This window comes from Opisthocomus hoazin, chromosome 23, assembly GCF_030867145.1.
Source record: "Opisthocomus hoazin isolate bOpiHoa1 chromosome 23, bOpiHoa1.hap1, whole genome shotgun sequence".
NCBI lineage: Eukaryota > Metazoa > Chordata > Aves > Opisthocomiformes > Opisthocomidae > Opisthocomus > Opisthocomus hoazin.
In genome coordinates, this window is record NC_134436.1 from 9,392,266 (window position 1) to 9,418,868 (window position 26,603).

Below are 26,603 nucleotides of genomic sequence, written 5' to 3' on the forward strand. Positions count from 1 at the left end.
GACACAACCAAACACTGAGAGTGAAGCAAGACCCTTTCTTTGGCTGGGGTGAACATAAGGTGACATGGAACAATTACATGCCTAAATCACAGGACTGTCTTTTGACCTGTCCACAAACCAACACTTTTATTTACACCTAGTACGCCCATAATTGACAAGTAAAGTTATAGATGAATATGAAACCATCTCACAGAGTCTGGCTGTAGAAAAAGCTCAGCTATATATTTCAGGTTCAAGTAGTACTTACAGCTCATGCAGATGCATCTGAGCTAGCCACCCCCGCCGCCCCGCGAGGGCTGCTGCAGATGCACAGCTACAGCAAGCACAGCGAAGACTTGCTGCCTGATTATTTATGCGGCGTTCTCTACGGCTGCTAAAACCTGCGCTAAGCCACAGACTACTGAAGCTGCTCTTGCTGTTTGTATCTGAGGTGCTTATTTTAGAGCCTGTTTGTGTAAATCAGAAATTTCAGTGTGCATGTACGCAGTGTGATACCCTCTGAGGCTTGGTCGTGTTCTGATGTTCAGACTCTTCGTAACGTTTCACTGATTCCTTACATTTTTTCTCCTTAGGACAATTTTTTATACAGAATACGCAACCCGCAAGCAAAAATACAGTATGCACTTGAATTCCTCCCAAAACAGAGGTTCAGTGAATTCTTGGATAAATAAGAATACAGATATAACAGACTTCATGTGTAAATTTGTCTATGCATAAATAATTTAAACAAAGTAACTATGGTAGAAGAAAATCTGGTATCATAGATTGAGACAGCTGGAGACAGAAAGAGCTTAGAGATGCAAACCCCACCGAGTCAAGAAAAAAATTAAAAAGAATGAAAAGTTCTTCTTGAGGTAATTCACAGTCTAGGATTAGATGCAACAGCTGTACATAATCAAATCAAGGAGGACTGTGATCTGACAGAAAGTTGGACAGCTTTGGCTGAAGTTTAGGGATTATATTGAGGGCAATCATTGTCCTGATTTTTCTAATTTCTGACTTCCCATCCTTGCATGAGCAATTAAGAGTTCTTTGTAACAAAAGCATTAAGGCGTGATGCTTGCAATCTATTTGTGTTCTCCCTTCTGAAGTTCACTAGCCATTTAACCTTGCTAAAAGTAGAACCGGACTATTATAGCATGCACTCTGCTCTTTGCTTCCTACAGTGTGCACAATTTCAGCCATCTTGCGTCTGCTCCCCACATTTTGTGCGATTACAGTTCAGTTGTTCAGTAAACCAACCAGATGACCAAAACCCAAAATAAAACAAAGCAAAAAAAAGAATGTTACAGACATACTAGAAAATTCTCTTTGAATATGACACATGAAGCAGATTTCTTAGATTTCTTCTTATCCCTATTGCATGTTTTTCATTGTTTGAATACATACACCCTGCCAATGCATCTTCTTCTGAAAATAAATATTCCTCAGCTTTTGTAGCACTAGAAAAACAATTATAACGGTTCTGTCAGGTAATTAATGTCACTTTCACAGTTCAGGTTAAGTCAGCTTAGGTAGGAAGCTAATGTACTTCTTCACCTTGAAGATTATGATTCAATTCTAACATTATCCTCAAATTAAAAGTTCATATAAGTTAGCACCAGCTCCACTCTTTCTCCTTGTAGTTCACATTGTCCTAAAGTGTTCTCTTGGGTCCTTTTGCCTGGGAAACCATTGACATTATTCTTACTTTTATTTCTCAATAAACCAGCATGGCTGGAAATAGGTTAAAAGAATAAAGGAATCAATATGAAAGCAGGCAATGGAAGATTTCAGGATTACATTACCAAATAAAGACCTGACAAGAAAATATCAAGCTGATACCGAAAACATGGAGTGCTATAATAAACATTTATGAACCTTTTACGTCTGCATTCAACTAAGGGCAGCTATTTATAACAGGTGCTTACTTGCTATCAACAACCGAAAATCCCATTTGTAAAATCTACACTTTATAATTTACGGGGAAGTTTTAGTCTATAATTAATTAGACTATACCCAAAGGCACTGAAGAAGACAAAAAAAATGTTGAAAATACGTCTGTTAAGAGTGCTTCCAGAAGGACTGTATACACTAGGTGTCTGGTTCCCTCTAAATATTTAAAAGACGAAAAATGTTTGAAAACAGATTTCTAAGCATTGTCATTAGTCCAGACCTTGGGTCTTTGGTGCCAGGTTCGAAATGGTGACTTGTTTCCAACACCAGTAAAGAATCCTAGAAAACAGCCGTTCCACATTTTCAAAAGATGTAAAGATTTTATGTCTGTCTGCCGCAAAAGTTGCACACATGGGCCATGCACGTAACTGCTAAACATGAGTAATCCCTGATACTGGAAAGACTAGAAATAGCAGTGGGACGGTATTAGCAGAAGGTTTATGCTAAAGAACTGTAATCACCAGAAGACTTCATATAGGTAATGACAGGGTTTTGAGCCTCGTCTAACTTTATCGTAATCAGGGGCTGGAACAGGTTACATTTTACTCATCATGTAATTATATTTTATACAAGACACAACGGAGTGAGAAATCAGCCATTTGTTAACTGTGTCATCTTGTATAGCAGGGAGCACGAACCTCGCCCTTCCGCAGCTTGGAAACGCTGCGCTGAGGAAGGCGATGGTGCTGGTACCTGGCAGAAACGCGTGTCTTGGGGCACCGCAGAAATCCAAGTGCCTCTGAGATGGGTTACAACATCTGAGACTAAGGCACAGTGTTCTACATTTTGTTGAGCTGTGGCACTCTTTGAAGATTTTAATGAGGAGATGGCCAACGGTTCCTGCAGAGTGAATCCGATCGTCACCTACTCTAGAGAAGCTAATTGCTGGTGGGTAGTACCGAGGTAATTGGTGGCCAGCGTGAAGACGCTGCCATTCTGACTGCTGGCCTCCTGCACTGTCACAGCTCTGAGAGGTGGACGAAGCCGATTCTGGTTGGGAGAATCCAAAACCTGTCACGGGTACAGTAATTACATCCCAGAGACACTGAGACAGTAAGGTAGCTCAGCAGGTTACTGTCATGACTTCTAGCTAGTACGAGGGCTTGTTACTGAAAAGTATCTCATTTCAAATATTTAGTCAGGGATAGAATTGCTGTTTGCATTTCAGCTCATCAATGAAACTAAATCTTATTTATATGATTTAATAATTAGATGCATTTAATTATTAATGTAAATATAATACCAGGAAAATCTAAATAATTAATGATATACTTATAAATAATTTCTGCTCATGAAATAGATTGAGAAAATTATTTGTTCTTAACAGTAGACTTATAAATATTTAAAAACAAGTCCCAACAATGTAGTTTACAGACACTAAGAACCCTAATGCTCCTAAGCCATTTATGCAGTGTAGAATACAGCTATTAAATTTGAAGATAAAAACAACTAATGATTTGCCTGGCCATAAGCTTTGATTTACAGTGAGGAAGTTTGAAATTATTTTAAATCTGACTCTCCACGTTGCTGAGTGTTTTAAAAATAAGATTTAGTTGATTTCTAAAAAAGTCCTTTCCTTGAATCTGAGTATTTGAACACAGATGAACTAGGCAATGCTTGAAGTCACAGCAACTGATTTTGAGGTTTTGTTTGGTAGCTGATATGACATGCAACTGAATCCAAAGCTGGATCTTTATGTCCAGCTATGCAATGATTAATGTAATGTAAATGGGGGAAAACATGACTTTCTGGTATATTATAATCCCCAACCACCTGGGGTAAATGTCACCAGCATAAATTATTACAGCCTTGGGACTGCTCTGATTTAGTCTTACTTGTAACGGCTACCGAGCCCATTCTGACAGCCACCATTCATTCATATCCAGTGGTACATTTGGGTTTCTGACTTCATATTGACTCAAATGGAAAAATAAATTGGAACCTATGTAGGACGACAGAGCACAAATAGCTGTTGGAGTCCGTTAGATCTGGACCCACCAATGCACTCGAACAACCACAGTAGGCCTACTGCAGCCGACCCTTGATCTTAGTTCTGCATTTTTAAGGTTTCATAACTGAAACACATTAATTTACAGATGAAATTTATACTTTATCAGAGAAGTAAAACCTTTCAAGAGATTTTTCCAACAGCCTATTTATTGTAACTCCTAAATTTGGCAGGTTACTCAAAAACACTACAGGAGACTAATATTTTCTATTCAATTCTGTACTCCTGGAATGATTTTTATGTGATGAAGTTAAAATTCTATAAAATTCTTTTCGTTTAAGATCTTTTATTTCTATAGGTCACTTCCATAATAGATGGAATTGTTTTAAAATCATCAGATCGTAAACCAAAATATCACACTGATTACTTTGAATTATTGATGATTGTAAAGAACACGATCATCATGTTGGTCTAATTGGTCAACTAATCAATTAGAAAAATGTTTTTATTACAATTCCCATAATTATATCTACATAGCTATGCTCGATGGTGCCTGGCAGAAACGTCACCCTCAGGAAATTTTCCATTCACTTCACAGTGAAGACCATTACAGGCTATTTCCATATGTACCCAGTTGTTCAAAGAGATTTTAGTCCCCATGGTTCACAGAGAGAAAAGAGATCCAAATTATATTTCTTCAGGATAATATAGCAGTGTTTTCTATTTACTCAGGTATTATTTTGCTAGAGGAAGGGTGTTTTAGAAATTTTAATCCCTCCATTTCTCTGCTTCTTTGCCACGGTATCTGCTGACTTGACAGCAGCACCCGCTTGATGCTGGCAGCAGCGGCGAGCCCTGCCATCGTACCACTTTGGGGACTGTGTGCCACGCCAGCACTAACAGATTTGCTCTTTGGGTGACCCTGTAAAGGCCCCTGGCATGGGAGGCGCATGGACGAAGCGCGTGCACACCCTGTCATAGATGGAAAACATTCTTGTCCTATGGCTTCGTAGAAGGGAAGGGGTCTGGCTCACTCATGCTGGGAGTATGTTCCTGCGTTGCTGTTCCTCTTATTTTCTACGCAGTAATGATTCAGCCACTGGTCAGCGGATTAATACTGTGACAGGCAGAGCAAGGAGAGGCCCACACTTCAGTATTCGATGACTATCAGGTATATACTTCTTAGTAGAAAACACAAGAAATCTGGGAATAATACCGAGTTATGCTGAACTGCAATCCTATTCAAGTGCCTTTAAAACAGATAATAGTCTTACCATTTCAGTTTAGGTTATAAACTTTTCTGAAGTGCATAATTGTAGGATATCTTAAATTGTTTGTGAGAATATAGTAAATGAATATCTGTGGCAGAGTTTTCAATAGCTGGATTTATGTATTCTAGCCAGATGCCCTTAGTAAATGCACCAATGCATTTCTTCAAGCAGCACTAGAACATACTACCTGAAATAGTTGTGCCTCAGTTGCTCTGTGTACAGAAGAAAGGAAATGATTCCTGTTTGATTCTTTGGGCCTCCCTTACCAGTCGTAGTGGGCAGATGAGGACTAAGGCATTTATGATAAAGAATGAGGTTCATTATACTTACGGATTTTAAATGCGTCTGATTTATCCAGCAATACATGCACAGTATTTTGTCACACTATTTACTCAGTACATCATAATAGTTTAAGACTATTGGGCAAATGCTCATTGAGCGGCTTTTTAATCTTTACAAAATGTAATAGCTCTTAGAAAACCCTGACAGTCTTCCCCCCCCCCTTTTTTTTTTTTACTGTTTCTTTTTTCCCTTCTTGGGAAAAGGGCGGGTGACCTGGTACAAATATGAACTTCACTGAGGCCGATATAATCTATCATATTAACCCAAGTACTATGAAACAAAGCTGCAATGAAAGACTCTCAACGTATGTGAAAAGAAACATACAACAAAATAAACAGGATCTTTAAACAACATCCATCATTCCACTTTTCCCTGACCTGAAAGCATACACTAATCTGTTCCAACATACACATAGAAAAATTTTCATTAATTTCTCATTTTCTTCTCCCTTATTAACCGTTTTCAGTTCCACTGTGTTAATAAGAAGTGGAATATTCAGAAATATGCCTGACAACCTGCTACATATTCCTCACACAAGAGCAGTGCTTTCTGCGTGGTTTAGAAGCAGCACTTTCAGAGCCGCCATACTGCTGAGGAAGCACTCTCTATATGTAACAAATAGCTCCTTCTATTCAGAAATGTGCATCAGTGCAGCAGAAGCACTTGATTTAGCTTCTATTTTCTTACAAAGCCCATCTCCTTGGCTGAGTGGCATCATCTATAGGATTCCCTCATCCCCAGATTTGTCTCCCACCCTACCCTGACTCCCATTCCGCCTTCTTAATTCAACAACTCTGTCAAAGACTTGAGGAGAACATTGAACAGTCACGTTGTGTAAAGACACAGATAAACTGAGATCTTTGCTTGTTTGAGAAAGACACAAATCCCTAGATATTTCAGAGACAGGGAAGCAAACATCGCAGGGTATATCCAGAACACTCCAATAATAGTGGCAGACAACACAAACCCTGCCATGTCAGTTAACGTTCTCCTCTAACCCTCACCGAAGTGGATCTTCCTCACCATTGTGTAAGTACTGCACAGGTAACGAAGTCTTGTGAAATTTCTTTTGGAGGGAGAAAACAGCTAGCAGTGGTGACCAATGACCATGGAAGCGGTCTGGCTGGAATACAATGCTTCAGTGAATTCGAACATCTGGATGCAGCAAAACAGTCGCTTTTAATTTCCAAAACGAGATTTTTACAGTCACTGACGTGGCTGCACCACATAATGCCACGGTGTGCTGACATATAAGCGCTAGCTCTGAATAAAGGATTTGGGGACTTGAAACAATTCGCCTCATCTAAATAGCCCTGCCAAAAAGCAGACAGCACCCACACAATCGTGCATCACGCTAACGCAGCCACCGCGGCCAGAAGCAGCCCCGGTCAGCCGTTAGCACGTCAGGTACCTCTGCGCAGTGCTGCCTTACTCCGCGTAGTTCTCACTGCGCCTCCCAACATGCCTAGAAGGCAGCTGACCAGGCACAGGAGATGAGAGGTCCAGCTGCTACTTTACAATGTTAGCTGAAATGTTAAGTCCTGGGTTTTGATCTTTACGGGTTTACAGGAGGCAGAAATCACAGTCTGAGTATCTAACTCTTTCTCAAGGGTGTCCATGCTCTGGGACCACTACATTCTGTGATACCATACTCTGACCCGTTCCAAATTTGATGTGAGTTCCTGTTTCACAGCAGAAAATTCTATGTAACCTGACATGTAGGCTTTAATCATTAAATTTGCTGCAAACAAGGTTTTGCATTTTCTTTGCGGATATTTTTTTTGGAGTCCTAGGAAAAGCTTTGTGCTAAGTCAAAGAAAAATGCTATTATACCACAGGGTGAGTGTTTAAAAGGGTGTTAATCCAGTGCAACACATGGGTATAACTCGTAAAATTGTCCTGGCAAACAACATATCTGAAAAATGTTAAACCCTTCTTCGGAATGCTCTTTATGACTTTAAGAAAAGAAAAGTTTCTGGTTGTGTACCATTTTGTTTGTGTACAAAATGCTCCCATTAAGATAGGAATATGAACTCTTGAATCCTGGAAATCTCCGTCTAGTTTTCAAATTTCTAGTGATTTCTTATGTAATCTGGGACACAATTTACAAACGAGAATTGACCTCTTCCGATTGATCCCCATTCCAGCTGCACTGCCTGTGGTCTAGGCATTTTATCGACAATTTTTTCTCTCCTACATATTAACATCTTCAGGATATAATTAGGTTTTGTGAGGTTTTGAAATTCTTGAAAGCTGTAGGATTACATTTTGAGCCACACCGAATAAAGAGTTAGTTGTTATTAATTTTACCAACTGCTGATCAGCTCTGATTACTGTATTTTAAGAGACCCAAACACAATTCAGTGGGAAGTTTTTAAAAAAATATCTTCTATTGATGAAATTATGTAAAAATAAAAAGCTTTCATGTTACAAGACGGTTAATAAATATATTCCATGCTGTGTGTGCTTCTTTTACATAAATATTTAGGAATGTATTATTAAAAAGTCTTCTAATTGCTAGGAAAACCAACAAAACTATTTTATTAGCATTGAGCCAAACATCATGAGCAATACGATTCTCTTTACTAACTTTGTCTTGATTTTCAGTCATTTCAATAATCTCTTTTTTCTTTTTTTTTTTGCTGCCCCCCCCCGCCAAGTTAAGGAGCTCTTTTCTATGCATAGCTTTACATTTGAGAAAAAAAGGCAAGGATAACACAAAAATGGTGTGGCCTCTAATTCTTGTTCCTATGGTAGACTTGACCACTCCTTTGAGTTAAAGATTGCCCTTGATCTAGAAGTGCAGCTCTAAATGATAAAGATCAAAAGATGTGGTTTTTTCACATTACAAAACAATGCAAAAGGTTTATATTTATTTTGACTTTCAGATGCATCCGGTGCCATTGTAACGTTAGAAATGAACTACAATTGCTGGTATCTGCAAAGCTGTACATGTGGGTTAAGGCTTTTGCCAGGGTGCTGTTAATAAGACGTGAAGGACTGTTGGTTGGTGGTGATCAAAGGCATAAAATACAAAGGCCATTTGGTAAGTACAAGTTGGCTTCCACTTTTTTAAAGAATAAAGATTAAGTAATTAGGACAAACTTTATCTATTAAAATGTGGCAATGTTAAAAGTGTGAGAAGGAATCTGTTTATATAAAATAAATAGCAAGACAGAGTCAGAAGAGCGTGTAAGTATAAATTAAAGCTTGTGACAAAATGCTTTGTGAAACTGTCTCAGTTAATAAGGTACCTTGAAGATACGAAGCAGTGTATTTTCAATGATGCCCACAGTTCTCCGAGTTGGAATTCTGTGAATTTCAGCTTTATTTTCTCCCCTTGGTTTCTAGTTGAAAAATGAGGGAGGAGACAAAAAATGTAAATACGGAATACTAAAGCCATGTGTCATGTGGTTGCTAAAACTGAATGCGTTCTTATTTTGGGGATTTAGGAATACAACTGCTTTGACTTTGGAGTTCTTATGCCAAGATGCCTGACTATTAAAAATCAGATTCCTACTGAAAACTATAATGTAGCAGTTATTTATGGTATAGTTATGAATTTTTAGTCTAGATGTGCCTGTAACAAAGTTGTTTTTAAAAACTCATAAAGAGGAAGCTTGTAGATGACAGATGAAATAGAAGATGCCTGTATTTTCTCATTCTCAGACTTCAGTCACTACTGACAGCAGAAAAGAGTCTTCAAAATCTTAAAAAACTGGTTAAAGCTCCTCCATAAATGTTTGTTTACAAAGAGTCCACATTACCAAATTAGCTTGAGTAGATATTTGTTTTTAATTCTATCATAGAATCATAGAATAGCAGGTTGGAAGGGACCTCAAGGATCATCTGGTCCAACCTTTCTTGGCAAAAGCACAGTCTAGACAAGATGGCCTAGCACCCTCTGTCCAGCTGAATCTTACAAGGATCCAGTGCTGGGGAATCCACCACTTCCCGGGGGGGATTATTCCAATGGTGGATTGTTCTTATCATGAAAAGTTTTCCTCTTGTGTCCAGTCAGAATCTCGCCAGGAGTAACTGGTGTACCCATTACTCCTCATCTTTTCCACGTGACTCCTTGTAAAAAGAGTCTCCATATTCTTTGTAGCCACCCTTTAAATACTGCGACATGACGATTAGGTCTTCCCCAAGCCTTCTTTTCTCAAGGCTGAACAAACCCAGTTCTCTCAGCCTTTCCTCATATGGCAGGCTTCCCAGTCCTTTGTCCATCTTTGTGGCGTTTCTCTGGACCCTCTCCAGCCTGTCCACATATTTTTTGCACAGTGGGGACCAAAACTGAAGAGAATATTCCAGGTGTGGCCTGACAGGTGCTGAGTAGAGTGGGATAATGATTTCTTTATCTCTGCTGGTGATGCCCTTGTTGATGCAACCCAGCATTGTGTTGGCTCTCTTTGCCACAGCAGTGCACTGTTCGCTCATATTGAGCTTGTCCACCAGGACCCCCAGGTTCCTTTTCCACAGAACTTCTCCCCCGCTGGGTAGATCCTAGCCTGTGCTGCACTCCTGGATTATGTTTTCCCAGGAGCAAGACCTTATATTTGTCTTTGTTGAACTTCATAAGGTTCTTGTTAGCCCACTCTTCCAGCCTCTCCAAGTCTTCCTGCAGCGTGGCTCTCCCTTCTGAAAAATCCACTTCCCAACTCCGTTTGGTTGTCATCCGCAAACTTCATCGGGGTACACATTTGATCCCATCACCCAGATCACTCATGAAGATATTAAACAGCATTGGGCCCAGTATCAATCCCTGGGAGACCCCCTTGTGACAGGTTGCCAGTTTGAGAAGGAGCTCTGTACCACCGTCCTGCCAGCCGGATCCCCACCCACCGCACGGACCACTTGTCGGACCGGAACGCACCAGTTTCTCTTGGAGGGGGCTGTGGGAAACCGTATTGAATTCTAGTCAAATCTCAGCTTAGTTGAAAATGTTGTTTATCTCCAAAAGGTATGAATTTAGATTATAGATAATGTATTTCCTTTGAAGTTTGTTCTGCACTAAGAGCTGAATACAACTACTTTTTAATTCAACAGTACATTTAAAATTGTTTAATGTTCAGTGTATAAAGGGAATAAAAAATAGCAGACATCAGTTTTAGAATGACATAAATGTCATTATGACCTTCATGGATTTTCATATAGCCTAAGTAATCCCTGTAAACCAAACTGATTCAAATGCACATCTTCAATCATTTCACTGCTGTTTTGCCCTCTGCTGCAGTTTTATAAATCTCTTTCTAATACATCTGTTAAAAAAGAAGCAATCAGCAAGCCACCTACAAAAAAGAGTGGATGCTGTTAAAGCTGTAAAGCTAAAAATCAGAGAACTTGCCAAGGAGACCTGCTTAGATACTGACGTTCGGGACTTTTGTTGTTTTAATTATATTGCATCCTTGCCTTTCTGTGCCACTTTAGTTAAGGTTGTGTCAGCATTTCCATTATAAAACCCCGTTCCTTGGGGTTTTATAACTCGCTGTTAAAAATTCCCTAAAGGCTAGATCGTGGCAAACAAGATTTCATCCTAGAAGTGGAAACGCATCTATATGTCTATAGATACACAAATAGGGCTTTGGAGATCTACAGAATTGTCACAAGGGTTAAATTACACTATATCATAAAAAAAAGGAAGACAAGAGAAGTTTTATAGCTTTATGTATTTTTCTTTTTTACGGACAGAAAACCAAAATAGCTTGCTCTTAATTAAAGTTTTGCATCTGCCAATGGCTTTTGTTTTTCCAAGGGAAAAAATAGAAGTAAACAGGTAAGTTGACTTACAACGCAATTTTCTACACACATGGTCTGTGTTTTGCTATGAAAATGTCGAACACATGTTCTGTATATATTTAGTGCACCATGCTAATAAAAAGAGGTTTTGATTGCATTTTTGGTGCCAAATTGTGGAGTTGGGAGAAGATAGGTGTCAGAGGAAAATTAGGATTTTCAAAGTCTTAAGAAATGCTCTGTGTACGATACTAGGTGTAAGCTGAAAAATGAGGAGAAGGAGAGGAGATTTCTAGCACATCGGAAAGTCAAAGTGATAGATAAAAAGAAAGATGCAAAGCCCACGTGTACTAGCTTTAGCCTGAGTAACAATATAGCAGGAAGTGCAGTGGGACTAGATTCTGCAAGTATTATCAAGCACAATCTATACCAAACATGCTTTTGGAGTTTGTTGTGCATCGCAGACGCCTTCACCATGTATTTTCAGCTACAGGTATTCCCACTGTCTAGTTTAAAAATTAGGTCAGAAGAGTGATTTAAAAAATAATCAGCATTCACTCAGCTGGGTACTGCAAGCCTAACCTTCTGCTGCTCTTTAGACCTACAAATGCATGTTACAAATTACACAACTAATATACAAGCACACAGTAATAAAGTATTTAAGGAACAGCTACAGCCCAAAATAAGTTTAAAAATGGCAGTCAGAATATGTTTCATAATTTGCCAAACCTGTCAGCATTTTCTCAGTTTGTGAGCAGATCCATGAGAGCCCCAAGTTCTGTGATATATAGGGAAGGGAAACTGGCTCCAGTAGAACTTCATAGCTGTCTGTAAGTCTCTCTTTTTTCTTGCATTGTGCAGTATAATTCCAGACTATTCATGTTTTACAAATTAAACTAACATTCTTCGGTGACAAAACTGAACTGCTGGAAAAGAGATGAGACTAGCTTTCGCTCTTGTCTGGGACAAAACACTCATTCCAGAGTGAGCTTGGGAATCTTCACTAGATACAGTTTACACTGTACAGAACATACCCTGTTGATAACATATTTGCTCCTGTTCTTAATATATGCCAAAAAGCTGATGTAAAAAAATTGATTTTAAAAGGCTTATCTGTTTGATTTGAGTGAGAGCTGGCAAACTTGCTTTCTTGGTTCTTTTCAGTGATTCGGTTTCACCTAAATTAATTTCAAAGCTGTACTTAGTCATAGCCCTCAGACTCATGTTCAGCACACCATGTACAGGACTAAGGGAGGATTAAAGCAAAAGCTCTGCTCTCCTGTTCATAGCTCCTGTTCTCCAGCTGTTACCTTACTCCATGTTACTGATCATGTCGCAAGTTTACTGCTAGCTGTGCAGAATCCACCTTTGTATTGAAGAAAACAACAACAACAATATTAATATACTGATCTTGTGTATTTCTTTGTCTTTGTGTTCTGAAGTCAGATAAGAACTAGTACAAAATATCATTTTATCAGGGTAAAAAACTAATTAAAAGAAAAAGCTAATGATAAGAATTATAATTACTGTTCACTAAAGATGCAATTATAAGGAGATAACTTCCAATTAGGGCAGCAGTGGTGAAGTAGAAGAAGAAGGACAATTAGTTCTCTTTGCTACCTGAAGACTGTTATTATTTAATATCCTGTGGGGCAAGACAGCATGGGTAGCCATAAAATCTGAAACAAGTATGAAAAAGGACAAATATACTAATTTTCTAGGAGTTTGAAAGAAGTTGTGTTTTTCCTGGTGGCTGACTGTCGATCAGCATCTCTCCAAGTAATATTTGAAACTTAGTTCCCCATTACAGCTTTCAAATTCTTGTTCCAATTGCTATTGACCTTGTCTAAGTCTTGATGTATTAAATACAAAACTTTATACCACTCACTTTGTTTATAGAACCTTTAAAAGATGAAAGCCAGCCTGAATGTATAACAAAAGCGAGAAAAAGGTAGGTCATCCTCAACACAGAAATAAGGAGGTGCAGTGCTACTATTTTGCAGCAACTCATGAGGGCCTTCTATAGCTTCAGAAATAAAAAGGAAGATAAGCTTGCTATTGTTAGAGGTAACCAAGGGTATTTCAGCATTAGGTAAAAATTTTGTAAGAGGAATATATTCCTAGGAAAGTTATCGCATATAGACTGCAATTTTTGAGAAAGGCTAAACTTACACTTTAAATGTCAGCTTTTGAGTGGCGTATTCCAGGCACCATCCAGCCTTTGGGGATCAATGCAGTGGCCAAGCAATAGACAGGTCTCTTTCCTTAGCCACAGGACGCAGAACAGAGATGCCATTTGTAGATGGTGAACACTGCATTTTCAGCGCATTTCCATATCCCCAGCTGCGATAAATAGCAGTCCTGCTCTGGAAACGGATGCCACCATCTTTCCCTAAAGGATGTACGTACCTACCTCACAGTGCGGTGTTGGGGAAGGGAACAGATGGTAGGCTCTGGAGGATTACAGCTCGCTCAGAACAAAACCGTATCCGTGCGTGGACAGACCCGACTGAAATGTTTTTAGTGCCATCTGCCAATGGAGCGGACAAACTGACAGGTCTGCCTCCGCCGACCTTTTACGGCTCCTTTTACTCTCCCTTTTCAACCTGTAGAGAGAGCGTCCCCGCTCTCTATTTTTTTCCGTAGTACTACTACCTGAGTACAGCTCTAACGCCATAGCCCCGCTGTGTGCTTTCCTAGTCCTGCATCTGGAAGCTTATGTTCAGAACTGATGTTTTCAAAACAGATTCTTCAACTTTTCCATGCCATTACATGTGTGCATATGTGAAATACGAATGGACTATTACAACGTTCATAGTTAATACCGAGGTTTGGTAGGGAGGGTCAGGATAGAGTTACCGCGAGAGAGGCTACGCACACTGATATGTTGTACTGCTCAGTACCGACATATGCTGAAGTATCACAAAAGGACATTGCTCAGTGAGGGTGCCTGGCAATGTCACTGCAGTCTGTATTTCACTGGTTGCATTTGCTTACTGAAAGTGTATTCAAAGAACGTGGATCTCTAGAGACAATACTTAGAGAATAGTTACATTTTCATGTAAAGGAAAACCAAGAAAGAATCTGGATATTTCTGAATAGGCAAAAGACCCACACAAATACATTTTGAGGACACGTAGTGAATTTGCAGAGAAATTTGAGTATTGTAAGTATGGTTGCCTCCATAACGTAACTGTTCACGCAGATAGAAGGAACTGCTCCAGTAAAGTAGATCTCACAATGTACTTGGATTTCTTTTTTTACAGCACTCTGCCACTATCTAGCTTTTAAAGCTGTCTACATTAGATAAGATTCCACTTACATGTTCGGGACCACATAGGCTAAAGCTCATAAGGGAAAAGTGCGTGCTGCCTGGGCCCAAAGGCACAGTGTCGGCAGGAGGAATACGAAACATCAACATTTGTCTGCAGTATACCTCAGGAGTCACCAGAATTGCTGTATTTATTTTGTGGAGAACCCTGAAGATGTTACTATGGGTTTTTTAGCAAGACTCACATGATAGGTAGATGATATGCAAAATCACTGTTCCACTGTCTTCCTCTGGCCATGATCTAAATCAACGGCATTATACCACCTCGATGAAGCTGTTCTATACGCTGCCATGCGCTGGGGACACTGCAACGGATCACGGTCCTTTGAACCTGAGTGTCACCAATTCACCTGGCAGAGCGCTGTGGTTTTGCAGTAATCCCAATACAGCACTATTCTAACACAATCAAGCCATAAATTAAATGAACTACATTATGTACATACAACAGCTGTGCCTGTCTAGACATGACTTTACCTGATTGAAAGTGAGCTCTGGGATCAAATTCCACAAATGACTGAATCTTTACATCTCACCATGTGTTAAGTGTGTCCAGATGGCAGGTGATACGCTAGTATTAACAATCTACTTTCCCTTCCCTGAAGAGTCTTTATAGCACGTTGCTGATGTCATTATAAAGTTAGAGGAGATTGAAAATGCAAAATATTTGAAAATAATCCTTGTGAGAAAAATGATATGGAGTGCATTCATGTGCTTTACATATATACATACACACAGAGTGTATTTTGCAATGCTGCCAAGATAGTGATTGTCCATTTACAGAAAAAAAATCAGAGATAAACAGATGTATAATCTAAATGCACTGATTTGACAGCTTTGTGTTGGCACTTACACTTACTCAAAGCCAGTCTCTTACCAGTCTGCAGAAACAGAACCCAGTCTTTTCAGTTAGATTTTGAGATGCTCTCCTCAGAAAAGTGGCGTACATCGGAAACGATTTGCCACAAAACTCGAAGTTTGTCCATCCTTCAGCATAAATAGCTGTTCAACATGAAGGCAAGTAAAATGATTGCCCCCACTGCATTTCCACTGGGTAGCTCAGGAACCACAGGTTAGTCATTAAGGACCCTGTGATGGCTGTTGAATCAGCAGCCCAAATATATTTAGAACAGGTGTTTCTGTAACTGTGAAAGACTGGGAAAATCTGTGGAGTTCGTTGGCCTTTAAACTCACACTTCTGCACGATGTGATGGAGTGCTCTAATGTTAACATGCTGGGCTGCAATATCAAAGATTACAGGGTCAAGATCTCCTTGGGGTTCTTTATCTCTTTATCCACATGCATTTGCTCATTTCAGCTTTTGGAAAAGAAACTTGTTTAGGAGGACAAGATAGCAGGGTTTTTTTTACAAGAGCTAATCTAGATGCATAGCATCAGTACTACTAAAACAAACCAACAAAATAAATCAGAAAATATTTGGCATATGAGTAGTTGGAGACTGCTTCACTTTTTCTAGCTTGTATAATTTTTGTAAAATAGCCTCATATGGTGAAAACTTAAAAGTACAGTCTATACCCAGCCATTTGATTATTCAGGGGGTGTGTGTGTGTGTGTAATCTTTGCTTTTGTATTTTTTAGTCCTGCCAGTTTCTCCCAGAGATTCCAATAAGGTCAAAAAATGTACGTAATACACATAAACTGGCACCTGGCAGTCCTTTGTCCTCCAGGCATAACAACAGGGGGCAGAGGGGGTTATGGAAGAGCCATCGATTCCTGAGCTTCATAGTGTTTGTTTTTTTATGTCTCTTCAAGAAAAATGCCCCAAAGCCTATGCACTGGTGGGCTCTTTAATCAGACAAGAAGGGTGTAGGTGAGAGTCCAGGCAACCAGCGATGTCTGGGAAGAGATTCCTCTAACAGCATTTGGAAGAGTGGCACTGATAATGTGAATTGAGATTACGGGTATGATGCCATCACGTGACCAAAGCAAAAAGGGGGAATGTTAGCAACCTGCTCCGGCGCCGTAGGGCATCACCGCTGTCACACAGCCAAGCAGTCGCTTGCCATCCCTCCACCTAGAACCACATTCGCTCCATTACTGCTCTATTACTCCATCATACGCTCTGTTACTGCTAGAGTAACTACTTACACACTAATAATAGTCAGTAACTTTTTCTTTCATTTATTCTTTTCTTAACTCTGCACCTTTCCCGTTGTTCCAATAAGAGACAAGTTACTTACCTCATTTTCTGTTCTGGTGGCTTCACCATTCCCAGGTGTTGCTCTTCCTCTCAGGATAATGCCCCGACAGCTCTACCAGGTGGTTAGCACAATTCTCACCTCAATGCCGTGTAACAGAGAAGAGCACTGCAGCCTTAATCAATAGCTGTCATCAGGGAGCCTTTTGTAGAATTCTGTTTGGAAAAAGTGTGTGGAACTTAACCTTACATCTCAACAAGTAGGCACAGCTCTCAAGTGTTATTGATCGAAAAAATAATATAAAGCCACATGAAAATGCAGGTTGTAGGGCAAAGGAAGAGTTTTGTAAAAATCAGGCGCTTGACAGGTTGAGTTTCCTAATCTGAACTTGGGTAGTGACACTTCTGTGTTTACAAAACCTTCAGTAAATGACATATTGCTAAAGGTGCTTCCCTCCACCCTGTACTCAAACAGCAGTTGACAATATGGGTCACCGTCTATCTATCCGTCCTACTTTATTTGCTTAACATAAGCAATGCTAAACAATTCACTGTTTCCTTCTGGATTTTCCTAGCCATGATTAATGAGAAAAAGTTGCTGAGGATTGTTATTTTATTAAGGTGGGCTAACGAATAAAGCTAGTGTATCTAAGTATCACTGCTGTATACATGCTAAAATATTCCGTTGAAATATTTGGATGGACTTTCCCATTTGGGAAGTGGTGAATGCAGCTAGGATTCAGCGAGGTGCAGTGGATTCTTTCCAACGAAGAAATCTGAAACAAAACTGTATTTACTGGGCAGCTCTTAAGCAGAAATCATAAGTTTTGTTGCGGGATGTCAGGGTTTTGCAATATAACAAAATTGGGACTGATAAGAAAACATAGTATTTATACGCATATATGAACTACCCAGGAGCTAAATATTTTACAGGTTAAGGATATAAGTATATGAACCCACTGAATGTGAGAATTTCTATGTAATGAACACACAAAGCGCTGTAAAAAATGCTGTGCTCCCTGCCTCACACATATATTGTGGTTATCCTGGTTTTACATAATAATAACAATAATATAAGAAAACAATTTTGTACTTTGCATTTCCAGTGTCCTCCTTTTCTGACCTTCTATGCACTTAGGAAACATTAATCTATTATACCTCACAATATCTCTTTTGGTTTACTATTATTATGGCCATATCATAAAGTTAAATCTATATTATAAAAATATTAGTATACTTTTGCAGATCAGTCTCTGAAGAAGTGATCAAATCACATAGATTGACAAGCCAGCAGTACAACTCAAACACCTTCATTCCAACTCAGCTGACCAGGAATACAGAAATCTCTTTCTTGGAAGTTAAAAAAATACACAGAGAAGTAGATTCTTCTTTCCTGCCACACCACTGTCACCTCCCAGTCTGGATTTACAGTGACACTTTCCAGTGCCAGATCAGTTCTGGAGCAGCTTCTGTAAAAGCAGCAGCTATGCGAGCCAGGGCTGTCTGAGGGAGGGACAGAATAAAGGTCTGTAAAATCGTGCCTGCCAGTGGGATCATGGATAGGGATAAACTGCTCACTATCTCTGCAAGTACCAGCTCTAGGGGGTATCTAACGAAACTTGTCTGTGCCAAGTATAAAACAAACAGAGGTGTCCTTCACGCAGCATAGAGTTAAAACTACGGAGCTGCTTGGTCAAAGATGTCATGACGCCTAAACATTTACGTTGGTTCAAGGGAAGACGGCACTAATACATGAACTATATTAGCATTTTCCACAATGCTCTTCTCTAATCACATAAATTTTATTAATTAAGTACCAGAGAAGTGGAAGGTGACAAATATGATACTAATTTTTAAAAGAGCTCTGGGAAGTCTCTGGTTAATTCCAGACTGTTAATTAAATGAAGTGCGATTACAGACTGTTTACCAAGCGAAGTGCTGGTGCAGGAGGTGTAAACTAAACCAAGGAAGCTCCATGTCACACTGCGCAACAGAACTACGGAACTCGCTGTCACAGAAGTTTGCGCAGACATCGAGCTCCAAAGCAGGGAAGGTAAATAATTGATGAGTATGTCCATTAAAGGCAGCTTCAAATCTCAGAAATTATCTATGCTAATGACAGACAGAAAGTGAGAAAATACAGCTGTGAGAAAATACAGCTATGAAAAATCACTCTACTTCCACCCTATTTTCAACAGGCTTTCCTTAGTCACCTGCTATTCTCATCTGCTAAGCAGTTAAAATACTGATAAAAAAAAAAGTAATTTGCAAATTCTTCTCTTTTGTTTGTTTTTCAAAGAAATAACTACAATCATCCAATCCTTCCCTCCATTTGCTATTTATCCCAAGTTCATTCTACGTCCTTTCCATTCTATCTCCCAGAATTTGCATGCTTGTCAAAGATAAGCAAGGTAAGCCGTGCCAGACACCAAAGAGAGAGGTGATTTCCCCCCATTCCTCAGTTCAGAAGCGTATTGGTCATGTCGTGGGATCCTGCTCTTAAGCAAACACGGCGGAGAAAGTGTGGGCTGCAAGACTCCCAGACAGGCCATAGCCACCCTCCGTCTTCTGGTAACTCCAGTCCTCTGCCCTGTCCCAACACAGGCAGCACCTGTGCTCCCAGTTCAGTTCTGCAGCATTTGGTAGCACTTTAGATCTGACCCACAGAGGAAAATAAATAGCTTCTGTAGCCACCACCAAAAATGAATGTGAAATCTGCCAGCTGTGCCCGATCTTTTCTACCTGCAAAACCCTAGTAAAGCCTTGTAAGCAGTCAGAAGAGCAATGAACCCAGAAAATTTATGCCATTTCCTAGTGATCTACCCAGTTTAAAAGCTGTATGTATCTGGTCGCTTGAACAACAGTTAAAATTACGTTCCAATGGTTTTATTTGGATATGAACCAAGCATCATTTTTTCTTAGCAGAGTAACAAATCCAGAACCATGCTTGTATGAAAAGAGACATTCAAATAGCATTTCCAGAGGCTCTCTATCTCTCACACCAGCAGAGAATCACATTTTCTTAGAGTGCAATTTCCTCCATGTGTCAGCAGAAGACACGGAGTTTATCAAGGAAAGAAGTAGGAAAAATGTGAACTGTAAGAAGAGAACTAAAGGTGCTCTGTAAGCCGCTGCCCCAGTACAGACCTGTGGCTGTTCAAAAGCATTTTTCAAGCCCAGTAACTGGAAATCAAATCATGCTGCAAAGCATAACACACACGGCGCCAGCTCAGGGCACACAACTGAGTTACAAGGTGTTTAAGTGAGCACTTCACTTTTCTAGACTTTCCACTCGCTGCAAATCAATCACCTGAATCACGTAGAGCAAAAATGAACAATTGCAGATGGCTTTAATGACAACTGAGGCAATCTGAACCACTCTGGTTGGGAGAAAACCAGGTTTCAGCAGTTATAAATTAAAGACACTGACCTTAAACTTTTATATTCTATTACGTTGTCACAAGGACAAAATATAGTATTCCTAATATAAGACAATCTGTTTCTTATTCTACATTGTATTCTACAGTATCATCAGTGATATTTTTCATAGGGAAAGGCTGAAGGTAACAAGGTTACCCAAGTCTTACCCCAGCCATGCTAACATCTTGCAATAAAAATATGCTGTGTATTCATCTGATGTGGTCGATACTCAGCTGATAGATCAGACTGGTAAACTAGGCAGAACGTATGATGTTATTTGATACGATTAAAAGAATTCCTATCCTCTCACTCCTGAGTATTCTGCTTATTTGGCATGAAATCTACATGTTTAACCCAAAGGCAGTGCCAACATAATAGGCAAGAAGACCTTAATACCTACAGCTGAGCTGCTCTCGTCAAGCCTCAGACGCATGGTCAACAACGGGATTTCAAGAAATCACTGCCTGCTTGGGCTGAGGCCACAAGACTCAGGAGATGAAGATGCCATATTTTTCTTTTTCTAGATGACACTAATGTTTTTGTGAAGTGCGGAGTCAAGGTTCACAGTAAAATAGTTGCAGAGTTTTCTTGAGAATATAGGTCAGAAGGATTATACCAGTGCAAAACCAAACTTGAATATGAATAGTAGTAACCAAGTATTATTCACATAATTGAACCACAAATCATAATTTCAATCATTAATTATTCCTGTAACAGCTCTGCAAAGAAGCATTATTCCTTCGTAATCATTAAAGAGGAAAGAACAGGTAGGAAAAAGAATCTTAGAGTTGTATCCTGTCAAAGAAAAAAAAATACACACTGTTTTATCTGTTTGCAATGTAGAACTGTATCACTTCCAAACCGAAACACGCATGAATGATTGAAAGAGAGATGTGGAGGCTAAAACATAAAAGCTAATGAAGAAAATTAACAATTTGGTATTTGCTAAAAATGCACTGAATTGGAATGACAACAGAATGAAATATGCTTGGAGAAAACTGAAATGCTAAGCCAGCGTGAGCGTTCTGCACAGAACGTGAAAACTGGCTGTGAGGAAACGGGACCAAGTTTACTGCGCGGCCTTTCCGGCGAGGGGAGGGCTGACAAGCGCGCTGCCTTGGCCTTGCTGCTGGGTTTCCTCCGCTCGGTGGCATGCTGTCAGATCCCAAACGGCCTCTGAAGTCACCCGGTTCCTCTTTTGGGATGAGCAAATGAAATAGGCGAAAGAGGATTAAGGTGATAACAATCATCACCAGAATGATTTTTCCACAAGAAATGCTATAAATAGGTGTTTCTTCTATACTTTTCAATTAATCTCCTTTTGCAAACACACAGATACTATCAAGTAGATGCTCGTAGGCGTGTATAAATGAGGTCTGTAAATGTGTGTACTTTGTTACCAAAGCGGTACATTTTAATCCATGTTCTCTCTAGTTTATTCCCTCCAATTGCAAAAGGAAAGCAATTCCTTTCATTAGCATGAAGGGGGGCTTGAAGGTACTGGTTTATGTTTTCAGCCTCACGCTTGACAAGGGTCTTCCAGCCCCCTGTGATGTTGAAATGTTGCCAAAGACAGACAGTGAACAGTGTGCTTCCTCTTCAAAAGCGCTGATTTAATTCCTGGCAGATCTCGGTGGAGCACAAAGGACGCTCAACCAGCAGCTGACACGAACCTGCCTCCAGTTTCTGTGTGCTGAATTCCTAGAATATTCTCATGGCCTTTTCAGCTTGCGTGTTCTACAGATCTTTTTCTGCTCTGTTGAGAAACAATAGCCCTGCCTTTAAAAGGCTGGCCCTTGGCATGGAAAGAGGAAAGGTGTATCTTGCTTGCTTGTTTGTTTTCCTGCGATGGTGTGGAGGGCCGACGTGACAAACAGCATTCTCTGTTCCAAAAGGAAGATGGCTACCCTGTAGCAAAGTCAATTTAAAGAAGATTTTTGTCACTGAACTGGAAAAGAAAAAGATAGGCTTGTCATTTTCCCTCATTTTTTGTAGAGGAGGAGTATGTTAAAGATTTCAACAGTGATATTCTTAGACAACTTCAATTTCACGTGAAAGCCTGTTTCTGCCTCCTTTGCCTCGCCTGTACTATAGTGATAGGTCTTTGCTTGTGCCTACTATTGTGAACAAAATTAGCTCCTTCTCATTTCCACTTCAAAATACTGCCTGGCAGGACCAGCCTCTTCCTTACCTAAACCCATTTAGTTTAGAAAGAGACTTAGAGAAAGAGTCTGGTGAAAGTATGAATGCAGTACATGATTTAAGGAAGGAGTAAAACTATCTTTGCATACACATTTATGTATTAATGGACATACATGTTATGTATATAATTATTTTGCATATATGCATATATACTTGTAAATTTATATATGTGGGGTGTGTGTATATATATTTCTAGATATACACACATAGACATATGTATTAAAATATATAACTAAACATCCAAATCTCAATGCATTGTACAGATACCCAATCTAACTTCCAATTAACTTGGCAACCAGAAGCTGGAGTACCACACAGATGCACACAGACTTGCACGCTTGTGCATGCACATGTCCTTTTCAGCCAAAGCCACGAGGATTTTAGAAGTTAAGTTTGTAGAAAAGTCTGTGAGAGTAAGAAAATTGAAAATTAAACAATTAATAGTATCCTCATCCAATATAAGGATGGAACGATAAATATACCGTACGTGCATTGAAAATGTACTTTCCTTTGCCACTGAGGACATCTCTGTTCTTTACCCAAATGTCAATGATTTGAGCTGGCATAAAAAATTGTGCACCAGGTACTTCTGTGTGTTGAAGTGAATATTTCCTACACAGCAAGTCCAAAATTTCAGAAAAAAAAATTATTCCATGATTTATCAGCATTCAGACAAACTCTGCACAGATTCTCACATTCCTCACGTTGCCCGTAATACTCCACACAGAATACTGCATGGTTTTCTGTCAGCATACAGCTATATTCATGTGCAAGTCTCGCAAACTGTATAGTTTTTTGAAATCTGTATCGTTTTTACATGCCTGACTCAAATTTTTCAAGTAGAAATGATAAAAGAATAGCCAAATAAATACAGAAATATGAGAGAAAACTAAGTTCTATGGAAATCTATTTCTAGAAATGACTTTTTATATGTCACTTGAGCATGTATCTCCGAAAAAGAAAAATCTTTCACCTGGAAAAGTAAATCATACACTAATTATTCATATTTTTCTAATTTCATATTTGTATTGCAGCAATAATTGAAAGCTTGAACTGGGCTAAGGTGTCATAATAGATTCTATGAACACACAAAACTGATAGATATTTTTCTGAATAACAATCATTAACAAGTAATCCATCACGTTCCTGCTTTCAGAAGGATAAATTGTTCTTGAGTTTTAGTCAGGACTTCTACCTTGCTTTCCAATGGCATGTTCTGCTTTGAAAGGTAACGTGTGTAATTTTTAGAACTTAGCTCTCTGACTACATTTTCAGCAAGCTTTCCCAACTCCAGATTAAATCAAAACTCTGAATTATTCCGACAGTGAAATTCCTACAATGATTTTGCTTCTGAACAGTCCCTTTCAAGCAATGAAACTCCATAATTGTTAGAGCTTTCTCTAGTATTCATCAAAATTTTCCACTCTTTTTCTGTTAATGTCTGCATGGAAATGAATCCTAGTACAGACCAGACTTCTAAGTCATCTCTGGGTTTCCAGTGATTAACTGGGTAATCACAGTTTGAATAATCCAAGTGTTTTAATTTGTGACTAAATACTACGTACAGTTGTAAAGAATGTGGATAAATGAGCAGTAAGGCAGGTCAGATGACTTTCTGAACACATCCTGAATTGTCTTGAGAAATACTTTTCACTGATAGATCTTACTTGTTTGACTAACAGTGCTGCATAAAGTTTGCTCATTTTTGGAAGCCTGTGTGTTTTGGAATAATTTGGACAACCGTACTACAACAACATTGGATTCACAATGGGGGTGGGGTGGGAAGTGAGTAAAATCATATTTGGAAAGGTAAGAAAATATTATCTGAGAAAGAAATCAGAATTCTGACAATTTCTTCCACCACCCCTATGGGAAACCGGCCATAGAGTACATTAACTTGACTCTAAAGGTTCTATAAGGGTCTCTGTAAGCTCTCTGGTACTCCACAGGAAAAATATCTGCAGAACCTTGCCTGAATTAAATTTCTTTTCTTCTTCAACTCAGTATGAGAGTGCTTTTTTTCCTTTTCTTATGAACAAAAATTCCTATGGTACAGCAGCAAGATTAACTTACACCATTTCATCCTTTTCTTTTTTATGATTATTTGTTACTGCCATTAGGAACACTGGCATTATCTGAGTCAATGGCACCTATTTATTGTAATAAAGGGTAACCTCTTCAGGTAGCACAGCTGGACACTGCTAGCAAGCCTAGGATTAGAGTGGGGCTGAATTTGCAGTAGGCATCGTGCAAACTGCCTACCAGAGGATAGGTAGGAATTTATACTACATTATCAAGTTGTTCTGGGTGCCAGAGTCAGGCTTCTTCCACCTTCCTGTATACAACCTCTGTAACAAATAATTATATTTATAGAGTGACTCTCATCCCAAGACAACCACAAAACTACAATGACAAAAAAAGTGACTTGAGTCCCACGTGTGTCAGGACCAACTAGTGGACACTGAAAGCTTTACAAGATACGGAGAAAAGAGAAAGCAAGGTTTTACTAAGTACAGTAAGCCAAGCATCTATTCTTATGAAAATGTGTTAAGAGGTGATGGGTCAGCATGTTCTTTGTTACTTTCACCTGTATGCTCGCTATATCTTCCAGACACATGAGTCACCTTGTATCTCAGCCAGCCAAGTAAGCTACACTAATCTTTGTCTTTTACACCATTCTGCTTTTATTTAGCTATAAATAGTTCCACAAATCTCCTTAAATCATTAGGAAGGACAGAGACTTTGTAGGTAACATGGATTCAGGCTGAAAATCTAGCTAGGTGCACCCTTCAATCACACAGCTTTGTGACTACTTTGGCAGGTCTAACACAGATGGATTCCAGAAGAGATGGTAGATGATAATTATTATAGAACCAGAGCAGAATGTAAGGTTTTGTTTCATCACTGCATATACTGTAGAAGAGATATGCATAGGTAAAACTATATTACTGCATGCGGATTGGCAAAAGAGCTTGCATTTAGCAAATACAGGCAAATGCAAATACCAAAGCTGGTACAAGCAAAACGTTATGGATGTGCCTCAGAAGGCGTCTGACAATGCAGGTGGATAAATATTGTACATTGTTACTAACCATTTTCATGCAAGCCACCGAGCAAAGTGAAAATGACACACATAAACATGTTTTTCAGGATGATCAAAATGATGAGAAGTCCCCTTATTTGAGATCATCGCATTGCTATTTATTTTTGGCTTTCATAAAGACCACTCATCTGTGAATTGAGTGAATTGTCTCTACAGGTATTTATAGATTTAGATGGAGATGTAGTTTTGAGAAAACTCGAGGCCAAAGAAAAGAAAATCACCTACCGAGAAGATACTGTGCGAATATTTCCCAGGACTAATTTAACTCTGTAGACGAGGAGCCTTGTTACACCTGCAAGAATGGATAAACACAGGACACCGAGAACATGCTGAATCTGTCCAAGGCCAGCAGCCCACACGGGTGTCACCTGCGAGCTGTGGGATCAGACTGTACCCAAGCGGGGAGTATCTGCTAGATGCAGATGGAGACTTCAGGAATATGTATTTATACCTCAAAAAGCAAAGAGCACTGAGAAGAACTTTCCAAACAGGTGACTAGGTGCCATTAGAACACCAGTACTACCTCTGCCTCTGACCATGCTGTTGGGATTGCCCCAATGGGACAGTATGAGTAAGTGAATTATGTGAGTGAATAAGTGAATGTGTTGTGTGAATAGTTGTCTGCTGTTTATTAAAATGGCTTGATTCCATTCGAAGAACAGCTGCATCTCCTCCCAGCTTGATCCCCTCTTAAGGAATGACCCTTTACAATATGCCTACTCCTGACCAATTCACAAACTGACTTTGGAATTTCCGAACTCTATGAGGACAAATGACTGATTGCAATAACAATAATGAAAGCAAGCGAAGAACATGTCTTTCATTCACCTAGGCCTTTGCATATGGACAGAGGAAGGGAAGTTGCCTTTGCTTTCTCAGAGATATCTGGACTTCACAAAATTTAAACCAATTTGAAGTAAAAATTATTTAATTTAGATTTTGACAAAATGGAAGCTACCTATTTAAGACCTTCTTGGACTAGTAATGGAAGTTTGTGTGCTGGAAACCATCTTTGAAATAAACCTGAAACAAGTTAGCTGGCAGGTAGGTTTGTGCTGCAAGGGATTCTGACAGCCTGTCAAAGTTCCACTTTTCTCACATTCAATCAACCTCTCTCTTCTAAAGAAAGCATAAAATATGTCAAAATGACAGCTGCCGAA

General features: G+C 39.3%; 1 protein-coding gene across 3 annotated transcripts in view; it reads right to left on the reverse strand.

Moving 5' to 3' along the window:
- The window catches only part of TENM2 (teneurin transmembrane protein 2), a 1,253,534-nt gene that overhangs the window by 1,150,902 nt on the left and 76,029 nt on the right, over positions 1–26,603 (reverse strand). For all 3 annotated transcript variants that reach the window (XM_075442184.1, XM_075442183.1, XM_075442198.1), the window contains exon 2: positions 16,762–16,934. The gene's annotated coding sequence lies outside the window, so the exon portion shown is untranslated. The remainder of the gene's footprint in view (positions 1–16,761; positions 16,935–26,603) is intronic.